General features: G+C 39.2%; 1 pseudogene; it reads left to right on the forward strand.

The window, feature by feature from the left end:
* Positions 1–3302: 3302 nt before the first annotated feature.
* Positions 3303–3440, forward strand: LOC122807307 (annotated as a pseudogene).
* The last annotated feature ends 8258 nt before the right edge of the window (positions 3441–11698 follow it).

Genomic DNA, 11698 nt, shown 5'->3' on the forward strand with positions numbered 1-11698 from the left:
CTTTCATGGGACCAAAAGCATTCTGAAATAAAAACCCTTCCCTACCTGGGTGGGAGACATGGCTTGAATAGTGCCCTGAGCCAAAAGAGAGTGAAGAACCTCTGGGAAATGGGAGAGCTGTTCCTTAGGAGGTTGAGAAATGCCTGAAAAGGAAGGAATGGACTTCCAAACCATGAAATATTTCTGATGGATAATGGACAGAACCCCAGAGTCTGAAGTGATTTTTAGCCAATTTGGAAGAGACAGGGAAAGATTAAAACACATGGGAACCTGGCTGAGGGAAGGAGGATGCAAACCATCAAAAAGAACCAGTCTTGTCCTGAAACGAAGGTTTCTGGGAGGCAGGGGTCTGAGTAGACAGCAGAAGTCACACACCTAGAACCCTTCTTGCCTTAGGGAGGAAGGAGGCATTGCCTACAAATAAAGGCAGACTTAGAGGGGTAATTCTTCTGAAACTTAGGACTGTGAGAAACACAAATATATTTCAGCTCTTGCAAGACCTTGCTTTTGTCTTGGAGGGACTTGAAAAGGTCAGCAGCAGCAGATCCACAAAGAAAGGGACATCCAAAAGTTTGGCCTTAATGTCATCAGCAAATCCTGAAGACGAAGCCAAATATAATGGCTCATAACTGAACCAGAGGCATCAGCCATTGAAGAGGCATCAGCCACATCACAGCTCATTTGACTGAGTGGAGGGCAATTTGTGAAGTGGATCCCTGCAGGGGAAAGTGATGAAACCATACCGTCAGAGTCCAGAAGATCAGAAACCACTTTAGAAACTTGAGAGAGGAGAGACAAAACATACCTGGTCATATGGGTCTGGTAGTTAATGGCCCTAAATGACAAAGTGGCAGCAGTGTAAACTTTCTTGGCCAACCTCTCCATGGCTCTACTATCCTTAGCAGAATGCAACAGCTTGGTGGAGGGAAACAACTTGGATGGTTTATCAAAAGAGACTGACACTACAGAAGGGTCAGCAGAAGGTCATATATAAAGAAATTTGCACTCTTCAGGCACTTTGTAGGACCTATCTGGCTTCTAAGGTGCAGGAGGCTAAGAGTCAGAGGCTACAAAAGCTGATGAAAATATATACAAAAGGGCAGCTAGAACAGGAAGAACAGTGGATGGTTTGGGAGACTCCATCTGTAGGAGCTCATAATATCTTTTCAGAATATCATAGACTTGAGAGCAATTGCACTTAAAATAGTCCCCTAAGGAAAGTTCTTCCAAAGGGGAGTCTGGACTTAGGGAATCCCCCTCCTCTGAATTGAGTCCAAAGGGGAAGGGATTTGGGAAGAATAATCAAGAGATTCTTACCCTGAATCCAAATACTTATCCAAAGAATCTAGTTCGCAAGACCTCTTGAATGTAGTGGAAGACCAGGGATGAGCAGGAACGGAGACCCCTGGAGGTGTTTACAAGGCCATCAAAGCATTAAATAAACCCTGAGTGAAATCCTCCCATCCACGTTGGGGATCCTTCACAACAGGGGAAATATGCTTTATCTTTTGTTTCTTTTTCTGCAGGACATCTGCTTGAAACACCCTTGGAGGGTCAGATCCTTAACATAATTCTATTATGATAGTAGGAATTACCTCCCTTACAAAGATCTGAGGAATTCCCCTAGGTCTTTCCAATATAATCAACTGAGGTCCCCCCTTAACATCAGGCACAGATATTTGCAAATCTACTGAGGACGTGCGAGAACCAGATCCATGCCAGCCTCTGATGGGGTCACAGCAGAGGAATCCAAATCAAGTGCTGGATGGTCCTCCTGGCTTTCATCAACCTCAAGAGAGACATCCGGGGGAGGCTGGACAGCAGCCGGATCAGGCTTAACTTTTTTGGCCTTCTTCCTGGCAGACATCTGGCACTCAGGACAGGAAGATTCCATCACAGTAGCCTGAGCCACAAACTTGAGACATTGGTTCTCCAGGTATATGAATAAACAGGAGACTGACTATGTAGGGTCTTAGGCATGAACACCTGACAGACAGAACACTGCGTATGATTGTGGGATGCACCCAAACAAAAAAGACACTGGTCGTAATGGTCTGTATGGGGAATATGTCTCCCACACTGACATTTTCCTTTTCTGGGTAACATGAACACAACCACAACAATAAGGAAAGAAACAAAAGAACCCCCTACTGGGCACTTATCTGAAAACATGGCTTCGTAACCAGCAGAGAAGATAGGCATTCAGACTGATGGTTTGGACTGGCGGTAAAGAAATTTTGAGTATTTGCATCTGCACATCAGCTTTATGCCCTAGGTCATGCATGGGGAGCATACGTGTGATGTATGGCTCCTATTAGAGTTGAAGGCTTTGGTACACTGGCAGGACAATAAGCTATCCTTGGTAAGAAATCCCTTGGTTGAAGAATACTGCAAAAGTGATATGGAAGGGCATCTACAATCCTGCCTTCTCCACCTTTAGAGCTGAACCTAAAATTCCCTCCACACTAAATCAAACTGCACTTGCCACAGCAGACCACATCGCATAAGAACATCTCAACCTCTAGCCTTACTCTCTCCAACCACTAATACCTAAGTCCCCCACCATCCCCTGCCCTGACTTTCATTACCCCACAGCGTTTCCACCATGATATAAACCTGAAATGTATTTATGTGAATTGCACTATTTGCAATTCTCTCATAATAGTTGCTAGATTGATTGTTACTATACAGTTTTTGTTATATATTATTTTCTGTTCTGAATGAATATGTACCACTTACAGCCCCTTTGTTCTCTTTTTTTTCTTCTTTGTCAATTGTGTCACCCAGGCAGTACCTCCAAATGGTCAGTTGTGATCAATAAACCACACCCATATTCAAATGTAAAACAAAATAAACAAAAAAAGGGGGCTTGTGAGAGAGAAGGCTACTGCAGCAGTCAAAACATCAGACTGTTATGGTAAGATTTACTTACAGAAATGTACTATGTTCAAACACAAATCACTGTTGCAGTAACCTAAGTTCTATGGGTAGACTACAATAGCTTAGGGAAGAAAAAGGAAAAAAGGTAAGAGGCCAATAAACTAAGACTGTAGGAACCCATATAGAATAGCACTTGCAAAGCCTGTTCTGGATCTGGAAAAGGAATGCAGTTTGTAGTGCTTTGTAGAAGTCTGTACAGTGGACCATGTTGCTATCTCTAGAATACTTCTTAAGTCCATCCCTTTTGAGAAAGCCACCAAAGAAGCCAAAGTCCTTGAGAAATGGGCTCTGACCCTATCTAGAAGTAGCTTATTATGGCGAGTATTACAAAAGACAATAGCATAAGACAGCCAAATGGAAATATACTTACCTGGCTGGTGGAATACCACAACCCAGAAAGTGGTTTCCACAGGGTGAGGCTCTTCTATTGCACACTTCAGTTGAGTTGACCATTGTGATTTCCACAAGTGTGGGAATCTCAATTGCAAAATTTAATGCACTTCTAATTATGAAATAAAACAGACTAGGAATAACAAAAAAATGTCGACACCCTGGCATAAAAATAAAACACCAAAAAGCAAGAGGGATGGAGGGAGCAGCTACTGTAGCAGTGATCATTCAAACATCTATTGTTTTGGTAAGTTTAACTTACACAGCTCTGCTGTGTTCTTCATATTGATCATTGCTGGAGTCGCCTTAGCTATATGGGTAGATTACCATAGTTAACTATATTTGGGGGGAGAAAGGTCTAGGAGCTCCTGGAGAATGGTTCTAGTAAGGCATGATCTAGATCTACAGAAAGAAACCTTATAGTGCTTTGTAAAAGTACATATAGAGGACCAAGTAGCAACTTCTAGAATCTAATCCTTTTCAAAAATATGTAGAAGAAGCCAAGGCCCTTGTAGAGTGGGCCTTGACCTTGCCTAGAATAGATCTGTCATGGTGAGTATAACTAAAGGTAATAGCCTTAGACAACCATTTGGAAATAGTCCATTTTGACACCAGTTATCACTTCTTATCTTCACAAGAAATAATCGATCCAATGATGTGAAAGATTTAGTGCTGTCAAGACAGTACCTGATTTGTCTGTGGACATCCAAGGTACAGAGTATCCTTTCTCATTTTTAGGTTCAGGAAAAAAAAAACCAGGGAGATGGATAGTTTGACTTAAAGTAAACTCCGATACCACTTTAGGAATAAGAGAAGGATTAATTCTCAGAAAACCTTGTCCTTGTGGAAAATGAGGTATGGTTGACTTACCAAAAGAGCTTGCAACTCAGACACCCTTTATGTAGAGGTGAGAACAATCAGTAAAACTGTTTTCCGTTAAGAACCTCAAGTCAGCCAGATTAGCTGGTTCAAATGGAGCAAGTGCTGGTTTCACTAACAGAAAATTACGATCCCAAGGAGAGGCCACCAGTTTACTTGGAGGCTTCTTATGCAAAATCCCTTTCAAGAAAATTCCTTTAATAGGATAAATATAAAACACACTGGTTGTCTTTTCCTCTTAACTTCATAGCTGACAAACAGCAGATCAGCTTTCTTGAAAGTTTGAGTTTTGTCTAGATTGCATCTGAACTACCTATGAATGTAGTGTGTGAAGTATGCTTTCTCTCTTGTTCTTAGGTTTTGGAAGGAAACTGGGAGATTAATAGTCTGGCTTAAAGTAAATTCTAGACCACTTAAGGCATTAAGATAGGATTTGTTCTCAAAGAAACCCCGTTCCTATGGTAAACAAGGTAGGGTTGACTCACCATAGGAGCTTATAACTCAGATACTCTCCTAGCAAATGTTAGCACAATAAGTAAAACAGTCTTCCATGTTAACCTTAATTCAGTCTCTGAAGTTGGTTCAGATGGCGACAGATTACGCTTATCAAGCACAAAACTCAGATCCCAAAGAGAAGCCACCTGTATCCAATGTGAATGAGTATGTAGCACCCCAATCAAAAACTGCTTGATTTGAGAATTATTAGAAAGGGAGATCCAAGGGCAGAGAAGCAGAAATGACTGACAATTGTACCTTGATAGAGGCATACTAAGGCCATTGGACAGTAAAAGACACAGATAATCAAGAACCAGAGGTAACTGGGCCTGAAGTTGATCCTGATTCTTTGACTGGCACCAACTAGAAAACCTTTCCACAGGCATATACATGATTTGCTAGTGGAAGGTTTGCTTGCTTCCTTTACTATGTGATGCACTTCCTTAGAAAGAAAGTTGTCTAAAAGGTATCAAAATGCTATAATCTAGGCAGTTAGCTTGAGCTTTTAGATTGGGGTGCTTCATACTCTCCCTGACTTATGTGACTAAGTCTGGTATGTGGGTAAACTAGTGGCAATTGCTCTTGGCTAGATTGAAAAAAAAAGGGAAAACCACTGTTGCCTTGGCCAAAAGAGATACACCAGCACAATATTTTGAGTACTTTGGTATCATTAGAAAAAAAACTATTAATCACTGTAAAAGGTGTAAAAATATAGAGGAACATTCCCTTCCACAGAAATGAAAAAGCATCTGTCTTCCAGGCCTGTATGAAGCCTGAAGAGTCAAACTGAATTGAGCTGCTACCTCCCAGGCTATCATAGCAAGTCTATGAAGTAAGACCTAGTACCCCCCGTTTATGTGACACTTCACTGTAGTGTTGCCTGTGTGTCTGTAGAGGTCTTGGGTGTGATGATGTGAGGTATTGCCACCTATACCAGGTGTCCTATTCAGAGTCAAACTGAATTGAGCTGCTACCTCCCAGGCTATCATAGCAAGTCTATGAAGTAAGACCTAGTACCCCCCGTTTATGTGACACTTCACTGTAGTGTTGCCTGTGTGTCTGTAGAGGTCTTGGGTGTGATGATGTGAGGTATTGCCACCTATACCAGGAGAAGTAGAGCAGTGGCTGTGTAACATATGTAGTATAGCTAGCTGGAGTTTTGAGAAGAAATATATGTCATTTGTATATCAAGCTGATTTGTACAGATGCTTGTGTTGAAAAATGTATTTGTAAAGTTGCTTGTGTTTAAAATGTACCAACAGCGGGTCCTGCTGGACAGAAAAGAAATATACCTGTATGTCAGACTGTATTGTAACTATTGAATATATTGTAACAGAGGATACTGGAAGAGAAGAGGTTGATCTCAGTCCAGCTAACACTGAAAAATAGTCTGAAATTAAATTACCTGGTTCAGGCCATAAAGATTATATCTTACAGTCCTGACTGCAGCCACAGACAAAATGCCTGTGAAAACCAGGACTAGGAATCCTACTGTATTGTCTTTAGGAGTGAATTAATTGCTACCCTGGAAGGGTGGAAGTTTTCAAAATGGTTTTATAGCTTCCAGATGCTATAACACATCTTATCAAAACTATATGTGTGTGTATGGTAACACATATGTGCAGTATACTGGCTCAATTCTAGTAAAGGGGGTAGTGAGGGAACCAGAATTCAGGTGATCAGATGTATGTAATGTCATTGTGTAATCCAGCACTGAAATGATGTTTTAATACCAGATGACACAGAAGTCCCAGGGCAATCTGTTTGTGAAACCTGGCAAAGGTCCATACACCTACATCATCTTGCCTTGCTCTAATAAGTGAACTAGAGGATAGTAACTCTTTAGATCAGTCAGGAAAATATAATGAGATTAGGTAAGTATTGTTTGTTTCTGCATCTGTGTGAATCTTTCCATCTGTGTTATTTTTACTATTCCCTGTGATTGAAATTCTGGTGTTTATTGTAAATAGATATTTAGCTCTTCCATATTCTTTTATTATTTATTATTAAATATATTTAAACTTTTGATTGTAGCTGGTCTTTTAAAGAATATTTTAAACTTTGAGAGTACTTACATTTATTTGGTGACACTGTGGCCACTTCTGAAAGCCTTGCTGGATTGGTGAAACACTACCACTTGTATTAGTATTACCTTTACTCGGTATAATTGAGTACCCTTGTAAAAGCCATAGAGTAGTTGGCTTTGCAGTGTTTTGGTGGCAGCATCTACCTTACAGTCTGGGCGGGGGGGGGGGGGGACATAGCTGGTAAATCTGTGCCAGGCATTCCCAGGTGTGTGTGTGTGTGTGTGTGTGTGTGTGTGTGTGTGTGTGTGTGTGTGAAAATCAAATTTGTGTATGCCAGCTATTTGGAGCAGGGACACAGAGCAGCCAATCATCTGCTCTAATTAATTAATTAGCTTACTCAAATTTAAAATGCCCAAATTGTACAACACAAGTTAACATGGCTATTTATGATATGCAAATAAGTAATGACATATCAATTGATATATTCAACTACTTCTCTACACCATGTCCAAAGATCCCCCAAATATACGGGATCCCGAAGATACATAAGTCGTTAGAAACCCCCCCACTGAGACCTATTGTCTCAGGTAAGGGCTGGATAACCGAAACTATATCCAAATATTTACAAATTACTTTATCTGAACTACTACCTAAATGTGGAAGCATAGTGAAGGATAGCACACATTTCTTAAGGAAGCTTAAGTTATGGTACACAACAGCTTCCCCAGCTTTATTTTTGTAACTTTGGACATAGAATCACTATTCACTGTTATTCCTATTGACTATGGAGTAGAAGCCATTAGAAGGTTGTTATTGTCTAGTACCAACAAACACCCTCGAGATGTGGAAAATATATGTTCTCTTCTTCACTTAGTATTGACTAACAATATTTTTATTTTTGATGGCACACCATATAAACAGCTAACAGGAGTTGCCATGGGTACATCTGTTGCTAATACTTTGCAAATCTTGTATTGTTTCAGTGGGAGAAAGAATATATTTTGAGTAATAAGCATGCATTGAATATACATGTGAAAAGCTATGCTAGATTAAGTAGATGATTGCTTTTTCATATGGGATGGTACAGAGGAAGATCTTCTCTTGTTTGTCACATATATCAATAACACTACACAATTCTTTAACTTTAAAATGTGTTCATCTTCCAATGAGATTGTATTTCTAGATGTGAAAGTGTATAAAAGGATGAAACAATACATACTATGGTACATAAAAAGATGTGCATACAATAAGATATCTAGATAGTAATAGTATGCACCCCCCACATGTGTTCAAAAGTATAGTTAAGTCACAACTAATTAGAATAAGCAGATTAACAACAGAAGAGCAGGTATATTTGAATGAGACATCCATAATGAAAGCTGAATTTTTAAGAAGTGGATACTCTGAGACTATTATACAGAAAAATATTGATATGATAGTTGAGGGTAGGAAAACAAGCTATAAACCAATATTTTTAGAGGAGAATATAGATGCAGATAATGGTAATTTAGTGCCTACAAAAAGAAGGACACTAGATTAAGATATATAACAACCTTCTCAGGTTACTCTAATCAAATTAGTAACATAATATATAAAATTCGCCTATACTTATGGCCATGCCAGAGTTAAGTGATATAGTAGGATCCAGACCTAGTTTTGCTTATAGAAATAACCAATGCATGAAAAACATGTTGTGTTATAAGGATTTTGACATAAGGCACAATGTTGGTTATAGTAACAAAGGGACCTACAAATGCTATAACTGCACCTGCTGTGCTGATATTTTGAAGGGACAATATTTTTATACACCCCATAACGCATAAGAAGTTTTATTTTCATGTTAATGCTAATTGTAATACCACAAAGATTATCTACCTTGCCACTTGTGTAAATTGTCAAGCATTTTATGTAGGGAAGACTATCACGGGGGTTGAAAGACCGTATAATTGAACATAGGTCTGAAATAAACAGACAAATACAGACTAATGCCCTATATAAGCACATACATGAGTTCAATACACATACTTTTAAATTCAGATGTATAGATGCAATACAAGTGGGTATGAGGGGGGGTGATATAAATAACCTTGTAGAAACAAGAGAACTAGAGTGGATAATAAGACTACAGGCTGAAAATCCACCAGGATTAAATAACACTACTAGTATAAAACCAATACTAGTTAAACGCCAACTAAATAACTTATAAAATACTACTAAAAATGATATACTATGTATAACACATTATTTGTACATATTTTTATGTTTTAAACATTTCCCTTTTAAATAACTTTTTAAAAAAAAGTTCATTGGCTGGTTGATCATGTGATTTTAATTGTTCCTCTATTTAAATGATGTAAATTTGTATATTGTGTAATGCTGATGAAGGGTTGAGAGCCTGAAAGCTTCATTAAAGTTCTGTGTTTCTGTGACCACTGTTGTTCTCAGAGTTTTGTTCTATCTACGTGTTCAGTGTGTTTAAAATGTACCAACAGCGGGTCCTGCTGGACAGAAAAGAAATATACCTGTATGTCAGACTGTATTGTAACTATTGAATATATTGTAACAGAGGATACTGGAAGAGAAGAGGTTGATCTCAGTCCAGCTAACACTGAAAAATAGTCTGAAATTAAATTACCTGGTTCAGGCCATAAAGATTATATCTTACAGTCCTGACTGCAGCCACAGACAAAATGCCTGTGAAAACCAGGACTAGGAATCCTACTGTATTGTCTTTAGGAGTGAATTAATTGCTACCCTGGAAGGGTGGAAGTTTTCAAAATGGTTTTATAGCTTCCAGATGCTATAACACATCTTATCAAAACTATATGTGTGTGTATGGTAACACATATGTGCAGTATACTGGCTCAATTCTAGTAAAGGGGGTAGTGAGGGAACCAGAATTCAGGTGATCAGATGTATGTAATGTCATTGTGTAATCCAGCACTGAAATGATGTTTTAATACCAGATGACACAGAAGTCCCAGGGCAATCTGTTTGTGAAACCTGGCAAAGGTCCATACACCTACATCATCTTGCCTTGCTCTAATAAGTGAACTAGAGGATAGTAACTCTTTAGATCAGTCAGGAAAATATAATGAGATTAGGTAAGTATTGTTTGTTTCCGTATCTGTGTGAATCTTTCCATCTGTGTTATTTTTACTATTCCCTGTGATTGAAATTCTGGTGTTTATTGTAAATAGATATTTAGCTCTTCCATATTCTTTTATTATTTATTATTAAATATATTTAAACTTTTGATTGTAGCTGGTCTTTTAAAGAATATTTTAAACTTTGAGAGTACTTACATTTATTTGGTGACACTGTGGCCACTTCTGAAAGCCTTGCTGGATTGGTGAAACACTACCACTTGTATTAGTATTACCTTTACTCGGTATAATTGAGTACCCTTGTAAAAGCCATAGAGTAGTTGGCTTTGCAGTGTTTTGGTGGCAGCATCTACCTTACAGTCTGGGCGGGGGGGGGGGGCATAGCTGGTAAATCTGTGCCAGGCATTCCCAGGTGTGTGTGTGAAAATCAAATTTGTGTATGCCAGCTATTTGGAGCAGGGACACAGAGCAGCCAATCATCTGCTCTAATTAATTAATTAGCTTACTCAAATTTAAAATGCCCATAAGTTCACTCTTAGCAACATTTACATATGAAAAGTAAATATATTTATAAATAAAAAAACTAATTAAATTAGAGCAGATGATTGGCTGTATTACTATTTAAATAGATGAATTGGTCTGTTGTTTTTTATGCACTGACGAAGTTATACTTGAAAGCTTTGCGTTTTAATAAAGCAGTTATTGGGTGTTGGATTTCCAGTGTTTTTTGGTATTGCGTTTTTTTGTACTTGGAGATCCTTTGGCTAGCAAGGTGTGTGTTCTGTTCTAAAGTTGGTTTATTGTATTATCTTGCAGCATGCCCATAACACGCCTTTATTGGAAATGCAGCCCAGACATTCCATTACTATAGCTGCTCAGGTGCATATTGCCCAATGCACTCAGAGCAGAATAGAGAAGATTTGTAACTTCTTGAAGGTGGACAGTAACTCTTTTTCTAATATCCACGCAGATGGGAATTCTACATCTACGCTAACAATGGCAACCACCTCAACAGAGATAAGTAAATTACAACAGTCTTTGAAGACAATGAAATTTAAAGTTGAGTATTATAAAAAGTTGCAGTGGCAAAGACAGCTTTGATAGATGAATTGGGCTGTTGTTTTTTATGCACTGATGAGTTGTACTTGAAAGCTTTGCATTTTAATAAAGCAGTTATTAGGCGTTGGACTTCCAGTGTTTTTGGTATTGAGTTTTTTTTGTACTTGGAGATCCTTTCGCTGGCAAGTTGTTTGTTCTGAACTAGTCAGGGAGAAAGTATGGCTTGGCCCACACTTGAGACATTGTCTGTACAGCCTCTGTGCTCATCAACTCCATTGGGCAGGGAGCTTCTCTATGACTCCATGCACCTGAGCTGTTCCCTACTGTGCTCCCCAATTGGAACAGCATAGGAGTGCACTGTATCTGCTGGAGATATACCCAATATATGGCAGCCTAGCAGAGGATCATTGCAACTTCATGTATCAGCTGGCCACTGAAATGCAAGCTACCCTAGGGCTTAATCAGCAGATATGTAGGGATATCATCTGGGTACAGTCTGGTGCTACTCACTCCCATATGGAGGTGACTGATGTGGTGTGTGCTTCCTTGAGGATATCAGCCAGCATTATGAACACCTTGGTGAGGCCATCGAGACCAGGCATGATGCCATGTTAGGTCTCATGAGGATTATGGAGGAACACAGGCTCTCTCTACCTCTATGTGAAAGACAGCAATTGCCACCATTAGTGTTTTATTATTGTGGTGGGTATATACACAGGATGGTCACAGTGGGTGGCCACTGCAACATACCTAGTTTGTTCCTGTGAATCTAAGAGTATCTCACACCATGTTGTGGGTGGC

The sequence above is a fragment of the Protopterus annectens genome, chromosome 7.part0 (genome assembly GCF_019279795.1).
Source record: "Protopterus annectens isolate FY-2018-M chromosome 7.part0, PAN1.0, whole genome shotgun sequence".
In the NCBI taxonomy this organism is placed as follows: domain Eukaryota; kingdom Metazoa; phylum Chordata; order Ceratodontiformes; family Protopteridae; genus Protopterus; species Protopterus annectens.